Source organism: Heterocephalus glaber, unplaced genomic scaffold (assembly GCF_053883595.1).
Source record: "Heterocephalus glaber isolate CG9 unplaced genomic scaffold, H.glaber_assembly_v1.0 deba00001724, whole genome shotgun sequence".
In the NCBI taxonomy this organism is placed as follows: domain Eukaryota; kingdom Metazoa; phylum Chordata; class Mammalia; order Rodentia; family Bathyergidae; genus Heterocephalus; species Heterocephalus glaber.
Genome location: NW_028258435.1, coordinates 11,075,765 through 11,086,448, shown reverse-complemented (window position 1 = coordinate 11,086,448; position 10,684 = coordinate 11,075,765). Strand labels below are relative to the sequence as shown.

Sequence of the window (10,684 nt, the reverse complement as noted above, 5' to 3'; positions counted from 1 at the left end):
ATTTCTGGCTGCAAGGCCCAAGTTGAGCTCCCTGTCGTCCTGCAGAGTTGAATTCTACAAGGTTCTACTGCAGGTTTCAGCTGCCCTTCCCCTGAAGATAGTCCAGGTTCCGATGGGAGGTGATGATCCCTTCAACTTACCAAGTACGGTGGTCTGGTGTGCCTTTATTGCAGAGATTCTCTTCACTTTTCCAGTGGGCTTCAATTTTCATCAAGGAGCCTGAGAGAGGCCCTCTTTCTGTTGTTCACTTCTGCTCTATCTTCTGGAGCTCAGGACAATGGCCTTGATGACCCCCTGTGCCTCTGTAGTCTGGAACCAGGTACTGGCATAGCCAGGAGGCCAGAAGTTGGGGAGGGGAGTGCTGCAGCACCCGCGAGGCTAAGCTGGTTGCTGGGGGGAGGCTGCGGGAGGGGTGTGGGCGGGACATGGGTGGGTTGGAACACTACTCCATGCAGCCGAGGTCCTCACCATCCACTCGCTGGTCTCTCCACATAAGTTTAATTAGCATGTGATATCTCTCATTTGAGTGGGGCAAAGTACAAACATGCCTAACATGCAGCCCAAAACCCACTTATTTAATGCAAAGTGCCATCACTATAATTAAAACTAAATGCTCAGCTGCAGGGGTGAGGCTGGAGTGACTTGGCCTCCTGGGGCAACTTGGCTGACATGCCTACAGAAAGGGCTTTGTGTGCTCACTGTAGCTTGTGCGCCATAGCTTCCCCACCACTGAAAAGCGCTCAATTGTTGAATCATATGCTGAACCTCATTTTCAGTTTCAAAGACTTTTTCTTTTCAGAATGCTATAGCTTTGTGGTAGAGGTCTTTCCCTTCCTCGGTTAGGTCATTCCTAAGCATTTAATTTTTCATGGTGCCACTGTGAATGGTATTTTTTCCAAATTTCTTTCTCGGTGGGTTCATTGTTGTTGTTAAAAATGCTATTAATTTTTGCGTGTTTATTTTGTATCCTCATACATTGCTGAATTTGTTTATTAATTCAGGAAAGTTTGGTGGATTTTTTTGAGTCTTCTGTGTAGAAGGTCAAATCACGTCCACATAATGTTTTGAACTTTTCCTGTCCTATACATATCACATTTATTTTTTTTCTTGCCTAATTGCTTTTGCTAATGTTTCAAGTACTATTTTGAACAGGAGTGTGATAGGCAATATCCTTGTCTTATTCCTGATTTTTAACAGATAGCTTTCAGTTTTTCTCCATTTAATATGTTTTGACAGATGGTTTGTCATAAATTGCTTTTATCAGATTGAGATAAGGTTCTTTTATACCTATTTTCATCAGTGTTTTTATCATGAAAGGATGTTGGATTTTGTCAAAGGCTAGAAAAGCAGAAAGCATCTATTGAAATGATCATGTCATTTTGGCCCTTCTTTCTGTTTACATGATGGCTCACATTTACTGATTTGCATATTTTGAACCATCCTTAAATCCCTGGAATGGAGCCCACTTGATCACGATGTATAATCTTTTTGATGGTATGTTTCATTCTGTTTTCTGTTTACCAGTATCTTGTTGAGTATTTTTGCATCTGCATTAGTTAGAGAGATTTATCTATAGTTCATTTTTTTGTTGCCTACTTACCCAGATTTGGAATCAGGATAATTACAGCTTATAGGAATGACTTTTGGAGTACTCCTTCCCTTTAGATTTTATTAAATAGCTTTAGGACTTTTGGTGTTAGATCTGATCTTCCCTGTAATTTTTATAAGAGATCAGCATAAAATGGAAATGTATCTCCTGTTCCTGAATGGGAATGGGCAAAACCTAATAGTTAAAATGGCCATACTTCTAATGTTAATATATAGATTTAACACAACCCCCATCAAAATGCCAACAGCACTTTTCACAGAATTGAATAAAACAATCTTAAAATTCATATGGAACCAAAAGAATCCCAGAAAAGGACAGCCAATCTTGGATAAAAACAGAAAAGTGAAAGACATCTCAATTCTGAACTTGAAATTACATTTTCCAGCTATATCATGTTAATCATTGTTTCTGTTCCTCATTGATCTCACCTAATAAATCCAACAGATTGTGACATTAACAGGAGGAGCTGATAAGAAATCCCATGGAGTTAATACCTGCAAAATATTGCTAAAAGATAACAAAAGCAAACGTAGGTATATAAACACTAGTTTCTTGCATTATACTTATAATATTATGTATAATTATAACAATTTACATTTAGTATTATGACACTGGCAAACATTGTCCTACCTGAAGTTATTAAATTCTGTTACATCCTGAGAGTGTAAAATAAAATGAACTCCACTGGTTCACAGAGTTTTGGAGAATTTTTAATGAAAAGTCAAATGCTTATGTTGTTATGAATTTCTAGGGATTTTTGCTGCAGTTTTGTTACAATTATGCCTTCAAATCCATTCATTATATATGATATAAAGTGGGACTAGAGGTCGGGTAAATATTCAAATTATTTTAAACAAATTTAAGTACAAAAGAGAAGCAATTGCAAATTATATAAATCCATCAATTTTTAAATGTTAGAGTGGCTAAATCTAGGAAATCATAACATTATCTCATATAGTTATCTATTTTGTAGTAAGATAATTTTAAATATATTTTAGCAGTTTTACAATTAATGATATATGCTTGTTAACTGTATTCACTATATATTCTAGCAGATTTCTTGAATTTATTTCTTCTATATAATGGAAAATTTTCAGCCTTTGACAAACATTTCCTCACTCACACTACAGCCACCACCCTGTTAAATTTAACTCAGTACTTCCCAGAAATCCACATTTTTTTATTTCATAAAAAGTGATATCTTGGGCCGGGGATTTAGCTCAGTGGTTTCGCCACCTGCTGTGCAAGTGCAAGGACCCAAGTTCGATCCCTGGTACCAAAAAAAAAAAAAAAGTGACACCTTGTAAGTACTTTTCTGTGCCTGATTTATTTCACTTACCAAATGCACCCTATGTTAATCTATATTTTCACAAGTGGAAGGCATTACTGCCCCATATTCCATTGTACATATGCCCTGGAATCTATTCATCCTTCCATCTGTTGTTTGAAACCATGTGATTCCATATGTTGGTTCTCATGACTAGCACTGCGAAGAGCAGGGCATACATTTCATGGTTCCACATCCTAAAGAAGGCAGAGGGAAGACTGGGGTCAGGATAGTGTTGTCAAACCCACAACCAGAGCCTCTGTCCATTTCTTACATAGCTCAGGTAGAGCATCTTGCCTGAGATATGGTTCACAGCCAGCCACAGATGACACAGCAGAGACAGAAAAGGTGTCTCAGGAAGTGAGAGGATCTCCAACAATGTGGATCCTCTGCCTTCCCTCCACCCTCTGAGTCATCTTCTCCATCTGCTATACTCAGCCAATGTATGTAGGGAGAAGGGATTGTGAGTGTGTCCTGAGCTGGTTCCACTCTTCTATCCTGTTCTCTGATCTCTGCCATGAGAGGAGAGTTTGGGGAGATGCTGAGCTGGATCCAGAGTGAGAATCCTGGGAGCAGACACAGCTCTAACCTGAAGCCTGAGGCTCAGCCAGGCTGACTCTAGCCAAGAGCAACAGAGCCAGGTGATGTGGCATGCAGGCTGGCATGAAGATGAAAGATTCAAATCTTTCCTTCTGTAGCATCATTCGAGTAATAACTGTCAGACACATCGATTGGGGTATTTGGAGAGAATTCTTATAAACACTCGCTATTGGGTGGAATACACATTTATGTGAGAAAAAGCAAAAAGTTACTCATTTTGATACAAATAAGAGAAGGAAATAAATGAATTCTCCCTCTTTGAATATATCTGATGCACTAAAATATATATTTAGTGTACTTATGTTCCACCAAGTCATTATAAAAACCATATCAAACACTAATCTACTGCTCCCAGAAAAAATTCACAGTTACATTCCTGCTAGGCTGTGTTCAAATCTTCATCAATTGGCACCACACTTGGGTGAAATTGGTTTTTCTGTCAGTGTTTGTGTACAAAGGTCATTCCTGTATGTCCTTAAAGAAATCAAGTAATGGGCCGGGGATTTAGCTCAGTGGTTTCGCCACCTGTTGCACAAGCGCAAGGACCCAAGTTCAATCCCCAGTACAAAAAAAAAGAGAGAGAAATCAAACAAAAAGTCAGTCTCATAGGTCCTCAGCCTTGTTGACTACATAATATTTTTCCTGTATAACACTTGAAAGATATTTTAACAATTTATTTAATTTCTATTTGCAATATCTTCTAACCTGGAAGTTTGATATTTCAACCTGTTTTCCCTCGTGAAATCTCCAACCTAGTCAATGTTAGCCAGGATGGTTCAACATCTTGACCCTGGGTCAAATGACCATGAAGCTTTTTGGCTTTCAGCTTTCCAGGATGCTGCTCACACAAGTTGTTTATTTGTCCTAGTCAGGAATCTGTCTTTTTTTAGTGTTTTGTTTTGTTTTGTTTTGTTTTTGGTACCAGGGATCGAACTCAGGACCTTGTGCTTGCGAGGCAGGTGCCGGAACCACTGAGCTAAATCTCCAACCCAGTCTTAGGAATCTAATACTGTTTTTCCTCTTTGACCTCTTCCATACCTTCCGCACATTGGATTGGGTTAATTTAAAACTTTTCAGAGCATCTTTAGTGTCAGACCTGGAAATCCTCTGTTCTTTGTCTCAGGAAGCACAGTAATGTTGAGTCATTAATACTGATCTTGTTTTCTCCATAACCACTTTCCATTGCTGAGTAAAACCTCTTTGTGTGATGGGACCCATTTATTTTTCTTAACTGGCCCTAAATGTATCTCTATTTTAAAACCACAATACTGAAGGAAAGCTTACATATATAAAAACTCATCCTAAAAATATTTATCTCTATGAATTTTGGACATCATTAGGGCTTCAAGTCAGAATTTATCCATTTTATCCATGCTGATATTTGGGGCATAGTTGTGCCCATTGACCTGTGATTATAGGATTTTTTTCCATTATGTTTATTGGTACATTTTAGGTATACAATACAGTTACATTCATCATTGGGAACTTGTACCTTTACATGATATATTTTGGTTCTTATTTTTTCCCCATTCTCCTGCTCTCCCTTCACCCCCTCCACCCTTCCCTATTTACAAAGACTGTTTCCATTTTTTCCTTTTCTCATATTTTTTCTTTTCCCTTCTTCTCTTTCCCCTTCCCCTCCCACTTCCCCTACTCCTTTAGACCTTTTCTTCCTATTTCACATTATCTATTATACATTTTGATCCTCATTTACACCTTAATTTTTCACACCAGAGAAACTATTCGATATTTACAATGTGTGTCCTATTTATTTCACTTAAGAGTATAGCCTCAATATGCATCCATTTAGCTCCAAATGTCCCAAGTTTCTCATTCTTTATGGCTGAGTAGTATTCCATTGTATTAAAAAAAAAACACCACATCTTCTTTATCTAGTCTACAGCTGATGGGCAATTGGGCTGCTCCAAGTTTTAGCTATTACAAACTGTGCTGCTATAAACATGGGTGTGCATATATCACTGTGGCATGATTCTTTTAATTCTTTTGGGAAGATACCCAGCAGGGGAATAGCTGTGTCAAATGGGACCTCTAATCCTAGTTTTTTGATGTATCTCCATACTGATTTCCATGGTGGTTGCACCAGTCTACACTCCCACCAACAATGGAGAAGGGTTCCTTTCTCCCCACAACCCCACCAGCATTTTTTATTGGTTGATTTCTTGATAGCAGCCATTCTTTCTCGGGTGAGGTGAAATCTCAGCATTGATTTATTCTTCATCTCTCGAATGACCAGTGATGTTGAACATTTTATATATATGTTTATTTGCCACTTTTACTTTGTCTGAGAAATGTCTGTTTATTTCAGATGCCCATTTTTGGATTGGGTCTTTAAATTTGGGAGTCTGATTTTTTTAAGTTCTTTGTATATTCTACATAGTAGTCCTTTCTCTGAGGTACTGCTGCTAAAAAACTTTTCCCAAATTGTAGATTGTCTCTTAGCTCTTCTGGTGGTTTCTCTTGCTGTGCAGAAGCTTTTTAATGAGAAGAGATCCCACATGTTGATTATTTGTGCCAGTTCCCATGCAACTGAGATTTTGTACATAAAATTTTTTCCTACTCCAATGTCTTCAAGAGTTCTACCTAACCTCTGTTCCAGCCGGTTCAGCATTTCTGTTTTAATATTTAACTATTTAATCCATTTTGATTTTAGTTTAGTGCATGGTGAGATATATAGGTCTAGTTTTAATCTTTGGCAAGTTGAAACCCACTTTTTCCAGAGCCATTTATTAAGGAAGCTATCTTTCCTCCAGTGAGGGCATTTGGCTCCTTTGTTGAAGATGAGGTGGCTCAGTGCGTATGTAGTTATTTCTGCATCTTCTAATCTGTTCCGCTGCCCCTCCGGTCTGTTTCTTTGTCAGTATCATGCTGGGTTTTTTCTTAGATTCTTTTATTGGTACATTTTAGGTATACAGTACATTTACATTTATCATTGGGTACTTGTCCCTTTACATGATATATCTTGGTTCTTATTTTTTCCCCATTTCCTGTCCTCCCTTCACCCTCTCCACCTGTGCCTATTTACAAAGACTCTGTTTCCATTTTTTCCTTTTCTCATAATTTTTAGTTTCCCTTCTTTCCTTTCCCCTAACCCTCCCACTTTCCCTACTCCTTTGGACCTTTTCTTCCTATTTTCCATTATCAATTATTCATTTTAATCATTATTTACACTTTCAGTTTCTCATCCCAGAGAAATTATTCGGTATTTACACATGTGTGTCCTATTTATTTCACTTAAGAGTTTGGCCTCAATATGCATTCATTTAGCTATAAATGTCTCCAGTTTCTTGTTCTTTATGGCTGAATTGTACTCCATTTCATTTAAAAAAACCCACATCTTCTTTATCCAGTTTCCAGTTGATGGGCACTTGGGCTGTTTCCGAGTTTTTGCTATTACAAACTGTGCCACTATAAACATGGGTGATCATATAGCATTGTGGTATGATTCTTTTAATTCTTTTGTGAAGATACTCAGCAGGGGAATAGCTGGGTCAAATTGGACCTCTAGTTCCAGTTCTTTGAGGTATCTCCATACTGATTTCCACAGTGGTTGCACCAGTCTTCACCTCAACCAACAATGGAGAAGGGTTCCTTTCTCTCCACAACCCTGCCAATATTTGTTATTCGTTGATTTCTTGATAGCAGTTATTCTTTGTGGGGTGAGGTGGAATCTCAGTGTTGTTTTCATCTGCATCTCTCAAATGACCAGTGATGTTGAACACTTTTTCATAAGTTTATTTGCTATTTCTACTTCTTTGTCTGAGAACGTCTGTTCATTTCAGATGCCCATTTTTGGATTGGGTCTTTAAATTTGGTGGGGGGTCTGATTTTTTTAAGTTCTTTGTGTATTCTGCATAGTAGTCCTTTCTCTGAGGCACTGCAACTAAAAAAAATTTCCCACACTGTAGGTTGTCTCTTAGCTCTGTTAGTGGTTTCTCTTGCAGTGCAGAAGCTTTTTAATAAGATGAGATCCCAGTTGTTGATTCTCTGTGCTAGTTCCCATGCTACTGAGGTTTTGTTCATAAAGTCTTTTCCTATGCCAATGTCTTCCAGAGTTCTACCTAACTTCCCTCAAGTTTAGTGTTTCTGTTTTAATATTTAGATCTTAATTCACTTCAATTTTAGTTTAGTTCATGTTGACAGATAGGGATCTAGTTTTAATCTTTGGCAAGTTGAAATTCAGTTTCTCCAACACCATTTATTAAACAGGCTATTTTTCCTCCAGTGAGGATGATTGGCTCCTTTGTCAAAGATGAGGTAGCTAAGCATATCTGGAGTTCTTTCGGCATCTTCTAATCTATTCCACTGATCCTCAGATCTCTTTGCCAGTACCACGTTGTCACAGTGGCTTTGTACCATGTACCACAGTGCCAGTACCATGCTATCACAGTAGCTTTGTAGTATAATTTCAAGTTGGGGATTGTGATACCCCCTGCCTAGAATTCTTTTGCTAGTCCTGATCTCTTCTGGTTCCAAATGAATTTTTGGATTATTTTCTCTAGTTCTGTGAAATATACTGTTGGGATTTCAATTGGGATTGCATACAATCTGTATAGCAGCTTTGGAAGTATGGCCATCTTCACTTTATTGGTTCTTCCTACCCAGGAACAAGGGATGTCTTTCCATTTTCTTATATCCTCTTCGATCTTTTTTTTTCAGAGTGCTATAGTTCTCAATGTAGAGGTCTTTTCCTTCCTTCATTAGATTGATTCCTAGATATTTCATTTTTTGCATGCTATTGTGAAAGGAATTGTTTTCCTAATTTCTCTCTCAGTGAGTCTGTTGTGTACAACAAGAGTATTGATTTTTGAGTGTTGACCTTGTATCTGATTATAAGATTTTTGGCAACACTGATGGTCTCTACCAACTAGAAGTCAGTTGAACAGTGCTTTTAAATTATTAAAATGTCAACTTTCTCCAAACATTGACAAAAGTAATATGAAGTGGAAAGGTCTTGCAGTAGATGAACACCAATATCAAAATGAACAAGAATTCTCAGACCAAAAAATAAAAAAAAAAAAAAAAATAATTCTCAGCCCAATCCCAAGGCAGGGGGCAGAAGAAATAGGATTTGGACAGTCTCATTTGGAGGGGAGGATTCCGAGATCCATCTGAGCCATAGGAAGGTCAGGCAGTCCAGCACATGTTTGTTTATAAATGTAACAATTAGTGTCACCATCTGGTAAATGCTATGATAAACAAAGACTTCATTTAAAAATATTATTTTGAAAACTGTCTTGGAAGAAAGAATGCTAGACAAACTTGATTCAAACAAAACTAAAATTCTGATGTTCTGAGTGAGAAGAAATTATTAGACTCACTATCCAGGATGGTGCCAGGGAGTGCTGGATGGACAAGAAACAACAGTGTCTTAGAGCAGCTGTTCATGCCTCCTGTGCACCTGCTCTTGGGCTAACCCCATGCTGTGTCCTGAGCACCCCCTGCTGGTTATGTGCACCCCTGCAGGGAGGTTTAGGTGAGGGCTCAAACTAACATTCCCTCACTGTGTCTCTTGCACAGTGATACACGGCTGTGTCTTCAGAGACCACAGAGTTCATTTGTACAGAGAACTGGTTCTTGGATGTGTCTTTGGTGATGGTCACTCTGCTCTTTAGGGACAGGCTGTAGTAAGTGCTGCCAGAAGCACATATGGCTCCCACCCACTCCAGGCCCTTCCCTGAGGCCTGGCGGACCCAGTGCCAGCAGTAACCACTGGTTGTAATAGAGAATCCAGACACGGTGCAGGTGAGGGACAGGGTGTGCGAAGGTTTCACCAAGTCAGGCCCTGATTCCTGCAGCTGCACCTGGGACAGGACACCTGTGGACAAACAGAATCGGTCACTTTCAGTTACCTACAGGAAATGCCCTCTGCGTGGACCAATGTCTGACATCAGGAACACTCACCTTGGGGAGTTGTCACCAAGCACAGAAGAAAACTCAGCAGTCTCATCTTCCAGACCACACCTTTGCCTTCTCTAGAGACCTTGAGCATCATCTATGAGAAAGCTGTGAGCTCCTATGAACCAAGCAGGGAATTTGAACCCACAGTTTGAATAACAATTTGCATACGAAGATTCTTTTTATAGATGGGGAACAATGAGAACAGGTTGCTCTGGGTCCTTCTGTGTCCTGTGAGAAAAATTCTTTTATATATAAATCCATCTAAATCTATTACAAGAGATCATATCTTCTAAATGAGGTGTTGGAAATCTGTCATAGGATGGCTCCATCTTCCTGAGCCTAGAATCCCTTTCTGACAAGATACTTTTTCTTCCTGAACCTCAACTTGGCTCTCTTTATCCACTCAGGCTCTGGTCCTTGCATCCTGAGTGCTGATCCAAGCACAGCTTCTACCTTCTCTCTGTCCTCTACCCAGTCATGTGGGTCTCATTTCCACTGAGAGCTACTTATTTTGTCACATTGCTGTTGTAACAAAAAGTTCAGGCTGCCTCCTGCTCTAACCGATCCAAGACACAACTTTTCCAAATAGAACAGAGACTGGTTAAAATGATGTGAGCCTTGTGTTTCAAAGATGATTCAAAGAATTTTGGGAAGAGAAAGAGGCAATCTATTTAAAACCCCCATTCCACAGATGACACTGGTGTGTGTAATAACTATTCACTTGTTTTTTAAGCTCAACTTCACCTCATGTTGCAGAGATTATATCTCTAAATTTAAATCCTTCACCACATCATAGACATATTTTTGGAAAATCATTCAGAGCTGTTACCATGTCTACATTGATGATGTGCTTAATACCAACCTTCATACACAGTAATAAGGTTCTGACCCCATTCCTCCACCAAGTTAAACTTAGAAACATCTCTAGACCACTTGCCTACTTCTGCTCTTATTATGTGTGCAGCCCCTTTTGATTCTCTGCTTTGACCTCATGAGGGTTGTTGTAAAGCTTGATGAAATCTTTCCTTCCCCATGGAAGGGGGTGATTGTAACCATTTAGTCAATGCTTTGCTAGCAAAAGTAAAATATGAAGCATAACTAAATGGTTTGGAAAAAAGCATTTACTGTTTACAATTGGACAATTTCTGAATCATATTGCAGTAGTTTTCCCTTTATGCATATGTGTCTCTATGGGAACCTATAATCATCCTTTTCAGGACAATACCCAG

The 10,684-nt window shown here is 38.9% G+C and overlaps 1 long non-coding RNA gene across 1 annotated transcript; it reads right to left on the bottom strand.

The window, feature by feature from the left end:
- Nucleotides 1-9,062: 9,062 nt before the first annotated feature.
- Nucleotides 9,063-9,564, bottom strand: LOC147821661 (uncharacterized). Its single transcript, XR_015446745.1, has 2 exons — nt 9,459-9,564; nt 9,063-9,372 (listed from the first exon to the last, which is right to left on the bottom strand). It is a non-coding gene; the product is annotated as an uncharacterized LOC147821661 (long non-coding RNA).
- Nucleotides 9,565-10,684: the final 1,120 nt, after the last annotated feature.